The 14,498-nt window shown below is 38.6% G+C and overlaps 2 long non-coding RNA genes and 1 pseudogene across 3 annotated transcripts; 2 read left to right on the plus strand and 1 right to left on the minus strand.

Moving 5' to 3' along the window:
* The first annotated feature begins 2,878 nt into the window (after positions 1–2,878).
* On the plus strand, positions 2,879–5,258 carry LOC310718458. The gene is made up of 2 exons (XR_014531162.1): positions 2,879–3,986; positions 4,466–5,258. It is a non-coding gene; the product is annotated as an uncharacterized lncRNA (long non-coding RNA).
* Positions 5,259–7,103: 1,845 nt separating this feature from the next.
* On the plus strand, positions 7,104–9,106 carry LOC310718445 (annotated as a pseudogene). Its single transcript, XR_014538257.1, has 2 exons — positions 7,104–7,231; positions 8,052–9,106. The product of XR_014538257.1 is annotated as an uncharacterized misc_RNA (transcript).
* A 2,790-nt stretch (positions 9,107–11,896) lies between these two features.
* LOC310718465 lies at positions 11,897–12,848 on the minus strand. Its single transcript, XR_014531169.1, has 2 exons — positions 12,274–12,848; positions 11,897–12,214 (listed from the first exon to the last, which is right to left on the minus strand). It is a non-coding gene; the product is annotated as an uncharacterized lncRNA (long non-coding RNA).
* Between the last annotated feature and the right edge of the window lie 1,650 nt (positions 12,849–14,498).

The following is a 14,498-nucleotide window of genomic DNA, read 5'->3' on the forward strand; positions in this document are numbered from 1 at the left end:
GAAAAACACCCCTAAAGCATGATGCTACCACCCCATACTTCACAGTAGGGATGGTGTTCTTGGGATGGTACTCATCATTCTTCTTCCTCCAAACACGTTTTAATTATGACCCAAAAGTTCTATTTTGGTCTCATCTGACCACATGACTTTCTCTCATGACTCCTCTGGATCATCCAAATGGTCATTGGCAAACTCAAGACGTGCCTGGACATGTGCTGGTTTAAACAGGGGAACCTTCCGTGCCATGCATGATTTCAAACCATGACATCTTAGTGTATTACCAACAGTAACCTTGGAAACGGTGGTCCCAGCTCGTTTCAGGTCATTGACCAGCTCCTCCCGTGTAGTTCTGGGCTGATTTCTCACCTTCCTTAGGATCATTGAGACCCCACGAGGTGAGATCTTGCATGGAGCCCCAGTCCGAGGGAGATTGACAGTCATGTTTAGCTTCTTCCATTTTCTAATGATTGCTCCAACAGTGGACCTTTTTTCACCAAGCTGCTTGGCAATTTCCCCGTAGCCTTTTCCAGCCTTGTGGAGGTGTACAATTTTGTCTCTAGCGTCTTTGGACAGCTCTTTGGTCTTGGCCATGTTAGTAGTTGGATTCTTAGTGATTGTATGGGCTGGACAGGTGTCTTTATGCAGCTAACGACCTCAAACAGGTGCATCTAATTTAGGATAATAAATGTAGTGGAGGTGGACATTTTAAAGGCAGACTAACAGGTCTTTAAAGGTCAGAATTCTAGCTGATAGACAGGTGTTCAAATACTTATTTGCAGCTGTATCATACAAATAAATTGTTACAAATCATTTATTATGATTTCTGGATTTTGTTTTTTAGATTGTCTCTCACAGTGGACATGCACCTACAATGACAATTTCAGACCCTCCATGATTTCTAAGTGGGAGAACTTGCAAAATAGCAGGGTGTTCAAATACTTATTTTCCTCACTGTGTGTGTGTGTATATATATATATATATATATATATATATATATATTATATACACATATACAGTGTAATATAAAATTTGTTTTACTGGTGTTAAAGACTGCTTGGAAATGCAAGATGTTACGTTTAGAAAAAAAAAACCTCTTGATTTTTCTGACAAGATGGTGATGTGATTCTTCTTCTTTGTCTTCTTTTGGCTTCTCCTATTTTGGGTCGCCACAGCGGATCATCCGTCTCCAGACCCCCCTGTCCTCCACATCTGCCTCTTTCAACCCAACTCCCTGCATGTCTTCCCTCACCCCATCCATAAACCTCCTCCTTGGTCTTCCTCTTTTCCTCCTTCCTGGTGTCTCCATCCTCAGCATTCTCCTACCGATATACCCTATGTCCCTCCTCTGCACATGTCCAAACCATCTCAATCTCACCTCCCTCACCTTGTCTCCAAAACGTCCTACATGTGCTGTCCCTCTAATAAACTCATTTCTAATCCTGTCCATTGTCGTCACTAACAACGAACATCTCAACATCTTCAGCTCTGCTACCTCCAGCTCCACCTCCTGTCTTTTACTCAATGCCACTGTCTCTAATCCATCATCCAACATCTCAGGTCTCACCACAGTCCAATAAACTTTCCCTTTCACTCTCACAGATACTCTTCTATCACAGATCACTCCTGCTGTCACTCTTCTCTACCCACTCCACACTGCCTGCACTCTTTTCTTCACTTCTCTAACACACTCTCCATTACTTTGCACTGTTGACCCCAGGTACCTGAACTCCTCCACCTTCTCCACCTCTTCTCCCTGCAACCGCATCACTCCACTGCCCTCCCTCTCATTCACACACATGTACACACACATTACTCCTACTGACTTTCATACCCCTTCTCTCCAGCATGTACCTCCACCTCTGCAGGCTCTTCTCCACCTGCTCCCTACTCTCACCACTAATCACAATATCATACTGTAAGATGGTGATGTGATTAAGAAGTAAAACAGTATTTCTAGTCTAAACATAGTGAACCGGTATCAGGATGTATTTGATAAAGCACATTTGACTATAAATCTTAATTTAAGAACATTGTTTTTCAGTATAGAAAAAGAAATATTAACTCCTTTTGACTATTTCTCACTATGTACTGATCTACTAGTTTCCATTTTCTTCAGAACTGGTCTTAACCACGGAACAGGTTAATACTATAAGGTATTTTTATAAAAAAATTTTAATGCTTTGGCTTGTTGTTTTTTCTCTCCCTAAAATGCGTAACATTAGTATAAGTTTACGTCAGAGGTCGACCGATTAATCGGGTCGATCTTTGCCATTTATTCATTTGTGCTGCAAATTAGTCAAATTATTCTAAATAAACTCTTCCATACCAGCAGGTGGCAGTAGTCTGTAATCGGCATCCAAACACCCGAAACCAGAATTGCTACAACTGTGACTATATAAAGGAAGCAGTTTCCACCTGCCACGATCATTAATAATGGAGTCATGCAGCTTTTTCCAGTCATGTCTGATAAGTTGCAAAGAAAAGAGCAAGAATGACAACAAGCGTGTTCTATATTTCCTTGTGTGCTAAACCGCTAAGCTAAATCGCTAATCGAAGTTTAGCTACATGCAGAATCGTAGAAAAACAGCTGATTGCGTCCAACCTTCAGTGCCGACCGACACTTTAAAGCCACTTGACTTTCCCCAATGGGGAATGAATGAAAGAACATTAGGGAAGTGAATGTAAATAACATTGGAAGAGAGAATAAAAGACTATTTGGAAAGAGAAAGGCATTTATAGATTTACACATATAAAATACTAGTGGTATGTAAATTATACAAATACTCTCCGGCAGGTATTGGTAATGTGTTCCAGATTTTGCGACGGCAGGCGTTAGGAAGCTGTTTTTCTCAAGGCCCGAGCGTTCACTTTCCTGAAGCACTCGGAGCCTTGAGATCAGAAATATCACAACCACCTTTTAATAATAAACACAAATTCTTGTATCAGCTAACCGTCTTTTTCTCTTACTGATATAATCAAACACAGGTATTTATTGGTTTATAAAGCGTTTACCAAGTGCTTTATCCTGGTCAGGGTTTACACCTGAAATAATTCACTTCGATAAACTGAGAAATAAAAATAATGAATAAACCACACACTGGATTTCGAGTACAAACAACCTCACCTGTAAATGATCACCTGAAGCCAAATGACTCACAACAGATACCAGTCGGTGTATTGTGTGTACTGTATCACCCTCCAACTTGCTGTACCAATCTGGAACCAAATGTAGTCCTTCAAGGTTAGGGATGTACTACTTAGCACAAAGTGTCGAATATGAATATGTATGTATGCAAATCATTCGGATGATCCTGAGTGAACAATAAAAATACAACAAATAAAAACGAGGTGCTCATCTCATATAATCTGGATATTATTTGTGCGACGTGATATTCGTAGGTTAGGAAGGAAACATTTCTAACATCCATATTTATTTACAGGAATTGACCGGGTTGCCTGTTACCACCTAAACACACTTCTCATCATAAATTTTAAAATGTCACGTATTTGTATTCTCAATTGATTCACAGTTTGTCTAAAACAACAATATTAATATATTATGTTATTAAAATGTGCACTCCTTATTTGCAAATTAAGAATAAATCTAATTTTATTGGCTTTTTATTCAAAACTATTTGTGGATATAAATGTGTGTGTGTGTGTGTGTGTGTGTGTGTGTGTGTGTGTGTGTGTGTGTGTGTGTGTGTTTTGATATGTCACGCATTAGATGACGATGTGAAAACGAAATTAAGTAGCTGAGTAAGACTTCGAAAACAAAACCTACCCGGGGGAGGGCTCTGCTCGTGTCTCATTGTTTAAAACATAGAGCATTGCTTGGAGCACGCTCCTTACCCATTGGTTGTCATGAAAATGCGGGGCGTGGCTACTGGACTATATATTGATGTCCAGGCAGGTTGTGGTTTTCAGAAAAACATAAAGAAGACAAGATCTCTGAGAACTCGTATATTACACATCCCTTTTGAAAGGTAAGTTTTATTTATTTATTTTTTTTAGATAATATAAATATATTTAATGATAGGCACAATCTGCTCTCGTTTAAATTATTTTTTTTTTTAATGAAGTTTGTAGATAATTGTTCATTTTTTTATACTTATAAAGTTCTGCTTAATGTTTGGAGAGACCAGTAATAGAAGTTTATGACCACCATTAATCTCAAATGGCTTTTATAACTTTTATTTCTTTCATTATTTCTTATTATATTTCATATATATGTTCAGGGTGAGGATTATATAGAATATGTCAGAAGATAAAGTGTATATGTGAGAGAACCAATCCAGCAACAAGAACTTTAGGATTGGTACAGTTTGGTCGTCTTTTCTTCCCCAAAATGTACACAGGTTTACTGTCGGTCATTTTGAATCCTAGTTTTACTTTGACTTTGCAGTTTATTTTTGGTGTAACTTCAACTATCACTTACCCTTTGTATCATTTTTTTTTTGCGTAGATCAATCAGAAGTAGATATAATGGAGCTCGTCATCCAGGTCCTGAGCGGAGAGAAAAAAAGTGTGTTGGTGAATCCAAACGTGACCGTTGGTGAACTCAAGCAACAAATCGCCCCAATCTTTAATGCGAGACCTTCAAGGCTAAGGCTCTCCATTACCAATGGACAAATCCTCCAGCTGGACCAGGATCAGAAGACGGTGAGAGATTACGGCCTGAGCGCAGGTTCCACTGTGATGCTGCTGATCTCTGCGACCCCCATGCCGATGCAGGTGTTCGTGAAGAATGTGAAGGGACAGACCAAAACTTACGACATCACTGAAGAAGAGACCGTCGATTAGTTGAAGTTAAAGGTCTTCCGCAAAGAATAATTATAACAGTGGACCAACAGCGGCTGGTCTACAACGGACAACAGCTCGAGTCTGGAAAAGATCTTCATTATTACAACATTGTTCCTGGAAGCACAATTAAGCTGTTTCTCCGTCTGCGTGGAGGCTAACGGGACACAACATGTGTAGATTACTATAGACCTATAGTTCCTTTATTTAAAACATTATTTAAATATTTTTATGCTAAATATTAGCACTATTTAAACCTGCTTTTCTTCTTTTGTTTTAGAGTGATGTATGATTTATGATGAATACTGTAGGTTACGGCTTGCTTTTGGGGACTGGGAAGAACTTCCATATAATTGGATTTCTTATTTAGCACTTTATGCTTTATTTAATGATGACTTATAATTGTTTTTTTTTTTTTATATCTGTGTGAATAAAAATATTTATCAAAATAATTGAAATACTTTGGCTTAATGTTTTTTCTCTCCCTAAATGGGGTAACATGAGTATAAGTTTACGTCAGAGTTTGAACGATTAATCGGGTCGATTTTTGCCATTTATTAATTTGTGCTGCAAATTAGTCGGATTATTCTAAATAAACTCTTCCATACCAGCAGGTGGCAGTAGTCTGTAATCGGCATCCAAACACCCGAAACCAGAAACGCTACAATTGTGACTATATAAAGGAAGCGGTTTCCACCTGCCGCGATCATTAATAATGGAGTCATGCAGCTTTTTCCAGTCATGTCTGATAAGTTGCAAAGAAAAGAGCAAGAATGACAACAAGCGTGTTCTATATTTCCTTGTGTGCTAAACCGCTAAGCTAAATCGCTAAGCTAAATCGCTAATCAAAGTTTAGCTACATGCAGAATCGTGGAAAAACAGCTGATTGCGTCCAACCTTCAGTGGCGACCGACACTTTAAAGCCACTCGACTTTCCCCAATGGGGATTGAATGGAAGAACATTAGGGAAGTGAATGTAAATAACATTGGGAGAGAGAATAAGAGATCATTTGGAAAGAGAATGGCATTTATAGATTTGCGGATATGAAATACTAGTAAATAATACAAATACACACCGGCAGGTATTGGTAATGTGTTCCAGATGTTGCGACGGCAGTGCGTTAAAAGAGGTTTTGCCGCACATTTTCAGATCAGATCAATTGTGAAAACAAAACATCTGTAACACAAACCAAAAAAAAAAAGAAATCAGCCTGAACTCTGAGGTAAAAACAATTAAAAAAAAACTGTAATCACAGTATATCAGGTAATATCAGTAATATTAATACAATTACACACATTAAACTAAGTTTTTTAGGCAGGTGTTTGAAATGCTGTCGATTAAAAACGCTTTCAAAAATAAAATGTGTTAATAATTGAAAACAAAAATAAACAGAAGAAACCCAAATCAAATTAATGTTTGGTGTGACCACCTTTTGACCACTGGCACAAAGTCGAGGATTTTGTACGATCCGAATCAGGTGTTTGATGAACCAATTACATGACAAATATATGGAATATTTGTCTGTAGCTGAAGCATGGTGGTGGTTTCCTGCATGATTGTGGCCCCGTTTCTACAAATGGAGTTGGAAATTTGGTCAGGATTAATCCTTAATGCTGAGAAATACAGGTAGGTTCCATCATGCAGGGAGGCATCTGATTAGTCATTAAGAACATCATCATAGAGAATAACAAGGAGTCCTGGAAGTAAATATTTTGGCCCCCACAGAATCCTGATCGTAGCATCATCGAGTTTTACATGAAAAGTATTCGAGGCAGGTCACATCCACAGAAGATCTGTGCTTCGTTCTGGAAGAACAATCTGGAACAATCTACCGTGCGGAGTTCCTTCAAAAACTTTGTGCAAATGTACTTAGAAGAACTTCTCCTTCTATTTACATTCCATTTTGCTCATTGTTTTAAATGGATACTTCTATATTTTTCTCACAAGTGCATTACTGTGTGTATGTGTGTAGAAAACACATGTGGGGTCTGGAAGCTGCTCAGGACATTCCAGAAAGGTGTGACGCAGGAATGTCGAGCCCGGGGTTCCCCGTCACGTGACCTGCGGCGTTTCTCACGACGACCTCATTTGTAATTCATGCTTTTTCACCAGAAGCGGAAGAGCCTGAGGCTGTGTTGGTTTCGTTTCACAGCAGAACAGCGCCACCCTGCTAAAAGAAAAAAAGAGAGAAAGAATAAAGTTTTGATTCACAGAGAAGCGCGGAATGGAAACCGAAAGCCCTCAATCACAATGCGGAAAGTAAACCCTAACCAAGGGGCGGGGCTTTCCCGCTATTTGCCTTCCCCCATTGGTTATTTTTTTGTAATGAAGGGGCGTGGCCATGCTGCTGTTGCTGCTGTTAACTTGGAGTGAGCTGAAGCACAGACTCAGATTGAGGTGGTTCTGGGTGAAGAACACTGAGGACATAAAGTAAGTTTTGCTCCATTTTAAAATAATATCTAATTAAATAATAAATGCATAAAGTATTATTTCAACTCGAATTGGATAATGTGCATATTTTAACTTCAGATCTAAAATTTATTTAGTTTGTTTTTGAGAAACTGATTTCCAAATAAGTCCATTTAACAACAGAAATAATAATAAATGATGATTTTATATATTAAATAATTTTTTTTTTTTTTTAAATTGTTCAAAAACCTGTGTATAGCCAACTATATAACATCTGTATAGAATGAGGTTAATATTTTTTTATTCTGTTTTTGTCTCCACTTTCAAATCTTTAAATTGATTCTGTATTATTATTATTATTATTATTATTATTATTATTATTATTATTATTATTATTATTATTATTATTATCATCTCTGTTCTTTACATGCTGCATATTAATATAACATAACCAAAGGGGCGGGGTTAGCTTTCTAATTTCCATCTCCCATTAGTTATTTTTTAATGAGGGGGCGTGGCTGTTGCTGCTGTTAACTTGGAGTGACAACGTAAAACTCCGTAACCTAAATCTTGTTTTTGTTGTTTATTTTACTCGATTAAAGTTTTCTTTTAAAAAAAGACATTATAAGTATAGCTTGTTTGACACATACAGATGCGTCACTTAACAATTTCTAAAAACAAAAAAAAAAAAAAAAAAAACAAGTGCAGAACTTCATTTCAAATAGTTGTTCAGTAGCTTTAGTAAAAACACGATGCAACTATAATTCATGCTGACTGATCATAAGGTTGAGCCTTTGCTGAAATGGATTCCTATAAGCTGTTGGTTTTCTTTTACACACAGCAGATTAGGATGATGGAGCTCATGATCAAAGACCTAAATGGAAAAACACAGATTGTGAATGTGTTGCCAAATGCCACTATCGGTGAACTCAAGCAACGCGTTGCCCCTCACTTCGAGGTGAGGGCATCACTCCTGAAGCTTTCAGCCAGCAATGGTCAGATCCTGGACCATGATGAGAAGACGGTGAAAGATTACGGTTTGAGCTCGGGATCCACCGTGATGCTGCTGATCTCCTCGACCCCAGTGCCTTTTCAGGTGTTTGTAAAGAATGAGAAGGGACAGATAAAAACCTATGACATCACTGACAGTGAGACTGTCGATCAGCTGATGAGAAGGATCTACGAGAAAGAAGGAACACCATTGGACCAACAGCGGCTGATCTACAACGGGAAACAACTCAGTTCTGGCAGGAAGCTGCAAGATTACAATGTTGTTTCTGGAGCCACCATTCATATGACCCTCCGTCTGCGTGGAGGCTGATGGGACACAAACACATGGAGATCATGATCTCCATTATGCTGGGAGCTAAGCACATTCTCTTCACCGCTATTTTGACACAGGATTAGTACCTGGTTGCTTTACTTTCTTGACCCGCATCTACAGAAGCTTTGGACACACACTTAGGCACCCTCCCGTATGGGTTTGGTTGTAGGCAAAGATATTTATTTATTTCTGTCATTTATGAATGATGTCAAGATCTTTTCTTTTCTTTTTATTTATTCTGTTTTTATATTTCATTATTATTATTATTACATGGGAATCTTATTAAAAGGCAGTGTGTAATCACTCTCTCTCTCTCTCACTCTCTCTCTCTCTCTCTTTTTCTCTCTCTCTCTCTCTCTCTCTCTCTCTCTCTCTCTCTCTCTCTCTCTCTCTCTCTCTCTCTAGTCTTCACATGTTGTATATTAACACAATTTGTTCTTCACTTATTAAAACTGAATTATTCCTTTCATCCACACAATCAAATCTGAAGTGTTATGAATTGATAAATCCGAATCATCAGCTGTCCATATCCTGAACTATACTGCTTTAAATAAAATCGGTTTTGATCAGCATTCTTGCTTTTATACGTATTTTCTGACTAAATACATTTAAATACATGTAATGATGCTACTCGTAAATACTGTTCTAATAAAATTTAGAATTTGAAATAAATGTGTATTGGACATACAGAAAACTACAGCATTTATAGAAGTCATTCGTTTATTTCCTGGAAAACACAGAGACCTAATTGAATATGTTAATATGTATATGTAATATGTAAATACGACACTGAATCTTAGCATGAATTTTACTGTGTATTGTGTTCTTAGGTGTATAAGTGATATACTGACATCTGGTGGCCAAAACACGCTTACACCACCACTGTGTCAATTGAGACGTTGAATTCAAGGCACAAGATAGATTAGATTAGATTGGATTAGATTGGATTAGATTGGATTAGATTGGATTAGATTAGATTCAACTTTATTGTCATTGTGCAAGGTACATGTACAGAGCCAATGAAATGCAGTTAGCATCTAACCAGAAGTGCATAGATATCTTATTTACAAGTGTCAGTGTAATAAATAAGGGTATGAGGTTATACAGAAGGTGTAGTAATATGTACATCTAACTGAATAAGGGTATATATAGTGTGGTTTTTATATAGGTATGATACAGTATGAAGTGGTATGACAGATATAGCTGTACAAAAGGAATGTCATTATGAATATATATACACACACACATATATATATATATACAGTGGGTACGGAAAGTATTCAGACCCCCTTAAATTTTTCACTCTTTTTTATTTTGCAGCTATTTGCTAAAATCATTTAAGTTCATTTATTTTCCTCATGAATGTACACATAGCACCCTATATTGACAGAAAAACACAGAATTGTTGACACTGTTGCAGATTTATTAAAAAAGAAAAACTAAAATATCACATGGTCCTAAGTATTCAGACCCTTTGCTCAGTATTTAGTAGAAGCCCCCTTTTGATCTAATACAGCCAGGAGTCTTTTTTGGAAAGATGCAACAAGTTTTTCACACCTGGATTCAGGGATCCTCTGCCATTCCTCCTTGCAGATCCTCTTCAGTTCTGTCAGGTTGGACGGTAAACGTTGGTGGACAGCTATTTTTAGGTCTCTCCAGAGATGCTCAATTGGGTTTAAGTCATTGCTCTGGCTGAGCCATTCAAGAACAGTCACAGAGTTGTTGTGAAGCCACTCCTTCGTTATTTTAGCTGTGTGCTTAGGGTCATTGTCTTGTTGGAAGGTAAACCTTCAGCCCAGTCTGAGGTCCAAAGCACTCTGGAGAAGGTTTTTGTCCAGGATATCCCTGTGCTTGGCCGCATTCATCTTTCCCTTGATTGCAACCAGTCGTCCTGTCCCTACAGCTGAAAAACACCCCCACAGCATGATGCTGCCACCACCATGCTTCATTGTTGAGACTGTACTGGACAGGTGATGAGCAGTGCCTGGTTTTCTCCACACATACCGCTTAGAATTAAGGCCAAAAAGTTCTATCTTGGTCTCATCAGACCAGAGAATTTTATTTCTCACCATCTTGGAGAACTCCATGCGGGTTTTCATGTGTCCTGCACTGAGGAGAGGCTTCTGTCGGGCCACTCTGCTATAAAGCCCCACTGGTGAAGGGCTGCAGTGATGGTTGACTTTCTACAACTTTCTCCCATCTCCCGACTGCATCTCTGGAGCTCAGCCACAGTGATCTTTGGGTTCTTCTTTACCTCTCTCACCAAGGCTCTTCTCCCCCGATAGCTCAGTTTGGCCGGAAGGCCAGCTCTAGGAATGGTTCTGGTCGTCCCAAACGTCTTCCATTAGAGGATTATGGAGGCCACTGTGCTCTTAGGAACCTTAAGTGCAGCAAATATTTTTTTGGAACCTTGGCCAGATCTGTGCCTTGCCACAATTCTGTCTCTGAGCTCTTCAGGCAGTTCCTTTGACATTAATGCTTCTCATTTGCTCTGACATGCATTGTGATCTGGAAGGTCTTATATAGACAGGTGTGTGGCTTTCCTAATCAAGTCCAATCAGTATAATCAAACATTTCTGGACTCAAATGAAGTTGTAGAACCATCTCAAGGATGATCAGAAGAAATGGAGAGCACCTGAGTTAAATATATAAGTGTCACAGCAAAGGGTCTGAATACTTAGGACCATGTGATATTTCAGTTTTTCTTTTTTAATAAATCTGCAAAAAGGTCAACAATTCTGTGTTTTTCTGTCAGTATGGGGTGCTATGTGTACATTCATGAGGAAAAGAAATGAACTTAAATGATTTTAACAAATGGCTGCAATATAACAAAAAGTAAAAAATTTAAGGGGGTCTGAATACTTTCCGTACCCACTGTATATACAGTGCCTTGCGAAAGTATTCGGCCCCTTTGAACTTTGCGACCTTTTGCCACATTTCAGGCTTCAAACATAAAGATATAAAACTGTAATTTTTTGTGAAGAATCAACAACAAGTGGGACACAATCATAAAGTGGAACGAAATTTATTGGATATTTCAAACTTTTTAAACAAATAAAAAACTGAAAAATTGGGCGTGCAAAATTATTCAGCCCCCTTAAGTTAATACTTTGTAGCGCCACCTTTTGCTGCGATTACAGCTGTAAGTCGCTTGGGGTATGTCTCTATCAGTTTTGCACATCGAGAGACTGAAATCTTTGCCCATTCCTCCTTGCAAAACAGCTCGAACTCAGTGAGGTTGGATGGAGAGCATTTGTGAACAGCAGTTTTCAGTTCTTTCCACAGATTCTCGATTGGATTCAGGTCTGGACTTTGACTTGGCCATTCTAACACCTGGATATGTTTATTTGTGAACCATTCCATTGTAGATTTTGCTTTATGTTTTGGATCATTGTCTTGTTGGAAGACAAATCTCCGTCCCAGTCTCAGGTCTTTTGCAGACTCCATCAGGTTTTCTTCCAGAATGGTCCTGTATTTGGCTCCATCCATCTTCCCATCAATTTTAACCATCTTCCCTGTCCCTGCTGAAGAAAAGCAGGCCCAAACCATGATGCTGCCACCACCATGTTTGACAGTGGGGATGGTGTGTTCAGGGTGATGAGCTGTGTTGCTTTTACGCCAAACATAACGTTTTGCATTGTTGCCAAAAAGTTTGATTTTGGTTTCATTTGACCAGAGCACTTTCTTCCACATGTTTGGTGTGTCTCCCAGGTGGCTTGTGGCAAACTTTAAACGACACTTTTTGAATGGATATCTTTAAGTAATGGCTTTCTTCTTGCCACTCTTCCATAAAGGCCAGATTTGTGCAGTATACGACTGATTGTTGTCCTATGGACAGAGTATCCCACCTCAGCTATAGATCTCTGCAGTTCATCCAGAGTGATCATGGGCCTCTTGGCTGCATCTCTGATCAGTCTTCTCCTTGTATGAGCTGAAAGTTTAGAGGGACGGCTAGGTCTTGGTAGATTTGCAGTGGTCTGATACTCCTTCCATTTCAATATTATCGCTTGCACAGTGCTCCTTGGGATGATTAAAGCTTGGGAGATCTTTTGTATCCAAATCCAGCTTTAAACTTCTCCACAACAGTATCTCAGACCTGCCTGGTGTGTTCCTTGTTCTTCATGATGCTCTCTGTGCTTTAAACGGACCTCTGAGACTATCTCAGTGCAGGTGCATTAAAACGGAGACTTGATTACACACAGGTGGATTCTATTTATCATCATTAGTCATTTAGGTCAACATTGGATCATTCAGAGATCCTCACTGAACTCCTGGAGAGAGTTTGCTGCACTGAAAGTAAGGGGGCTGAATAATTTTGCATGCCCAATTTTTGTTAAAAAAGTTTGAAATATCCAATAAATTTCGTTCCACTTCATGATTGTGTCCCACTTGTTGTTGATTCTTCATAAAAAATTACAGTTTTATATCTTTATGCTTGAAGCCTAAAGAAAAAAAAGAGTGCAGGCAGGGTGGAGTGGGTGGAGAAGAGTGATAGCAGCAGTGATTTGTGATAGAAGAGTATCTGTGAGAGTGAAAGGGAAAGTTTATAGGACTGTGGTGAGACCTGAGATGTTGTATGGATTAGAGACAGTGACATTGAGTAAAAGACAGGAGGTGGAGCTGGAGGTAGCAGAGCTGAAGATGTTGAGATGTTCGTTGAGAGTGACGACGATGGACAGGATTAGAAATTAGTTTATTAGAGGGACAGTACATGTAGGACGTTTTGGAGACAAGGTGAGAGATTGGGATTGAGATGGTTTGGACATGTGCAGAGGAGGGACATGGGATATATCAGTAGGAGAATGCTGAGGATGGAGACACCAGGAAGGAGGAAAAGAGGAAGACCAAGGAGGAGGTTTATGGATGTGGTGAGGAAAGACATGCAGGTAGTTGGTGTGAAAGAGGCAGATGAAGACATGGGGGTATGAAGACGGATGAGGCGTGGCGCCCACTAATGGGAGAAGCTAAAAGAAGAAGAAGAAGAAGAAGAAGAAGAAGAAGAAGAAGAAGAAGAAGAAGAAGAAGAACTAGTAGAAGAGAATCAATTGGAAATGAAATGAGAGAAACAAATTACACACGTGTGGAAATATTTCCCGAGAGCACTTTTTCTTCTGTTCCACATTCTGACAAAGTGGAACCCAATCAAGTCATTTAAGATTTTAGATGAATGATATTTATTTGTATTATTAATGTGAATTACTTTCTACTTTTCAAACAAATATTCTGTTTATTAGTTCAAATGGAATCAAGTGATAAAACAAAGACAAGGAGAAAGAAGAGAAAAGGATGGAGTCAGTTTAGTTCAGAGCAGTGCAGAGAGGAGAGGAGGAGATGTACAACACAGCAGGAAGAGAGAAGAAGCACATCTAAGGATCATCTTGAGGAGACAATATCCATAAAACATCATCTGTATACAGTAATTATAGAGTGAGCATGTAGATTCAGTGTGTGTTTGTATTCTTCTGTAAACTCCAAGCTCTGATTAGTTTGGGTTTTAACAAGCAGTGGAATAAACACCTCTGGAATAAAGATCTTTAAAATAGATCAGATATATAATATAGAATAGAGGAAATAATAGAAGAACACACAGTGAAAGCTGGTATTAGAGAACGAGGTGTGAGAAGGAGTCACTGTTCACTCAGCACGATTATATTACTTTATATAATAATTTACATTTTTGTGTTCATGTAGAATCTTTTAAATAGAAATGAATGTCTGCCACTTAATGATTAAATTAAAATCCTGCACTCTGCATTATACAGTGACATCATTCAGCATAACGTTTAATCCTTTTACATAAGAGACTAAAGCAGTGTACATGTGTGTGTTTATTCACTTTTACACTCACACACTGTTATCAGTTCTTCACTGGAGTCAAACAACACAATACAGTCAGAATTCACTGCTGTTGAGATGCTTGATGGAGTGCAGATCAGTTACTATGACAGCAAGATGAAGTTCATC

The sequence above is a fragment of the Silurus aristotelis genome (assembly GCF_946808225.1).
Source record: "Silurus aristotelis genome assembly, chromosome: 23".
NCBI lineage: Eukaryota > Metazoa > Chordata > Actinopteri > Siluriformes > Siluridae > Silurus > Silurus aristotelis.